Raw genomic sequence first — 620 nt, forward strand, 5'->3', positions numbered from 1 at the left:
TTTTTTTTTTTTTTTTTTGAGAGAAGGTCTCACTAAGTTGTACAGGTTGGTCTTGAACTTTTAATCCTCCTGCCTCCATCTTTTGTGTAGCCAAGATTACAGGCATTTGCTATCTGCCTGGCTTAGTGGGCTTATTTTTAATTCAGTTTTGTACTGAAGGTTAAGACAAATAACAGAAACATTCATTGGGAGGAAAAAAAAATGAGGCTGTCATTACTTGTAGATGACATGGATGTGTTTATAGAAACTCTAGTAAAATTGACCCAAAATTTAAACTAATAAGTGAATTAAAGTTGCTGGAATATAAAATCAATTTGTAGCTGTCAGTAGTATTCTCATCAAAATTAGAAGAAGTAAACAAGTCAGTCATAGTAGCAAGAAAAAAATAAAACTAAAACATATCTTCATGTGAAAGCAGATGCAGATAATAATTCCAGGAGAGTAATAGGGCTGGGGAGATATCTCAGCATCATGTGCATCTGCCCAGGAAGCGCAAGGCCCCAGGTTCGATCCCTGGTACCACAGAACAAACAAACAAAGAATTATAAATCAGAATCTTATCTTTAAGATTTAGCCAGGAAAAGGCCAGAGGTACAGTTCAATGGTAAAGTAATTGTGTG

This window comes from Octodon degus, unplaced genomic scaffold, assembly GCF_000260255.1.
Source record: "Octodon degus isolate 3935 unplaced genomic scaffold, OctDeg1.0 scaffold00031, whole genome shotgun sequence".
Classification (NCBI taxonomy): domain Eukaryota; kingdom Metazoa; phylum Chordata; class Mammalia; order Rodentia; family Octodontidae; genus Octodon; species Octodon degus.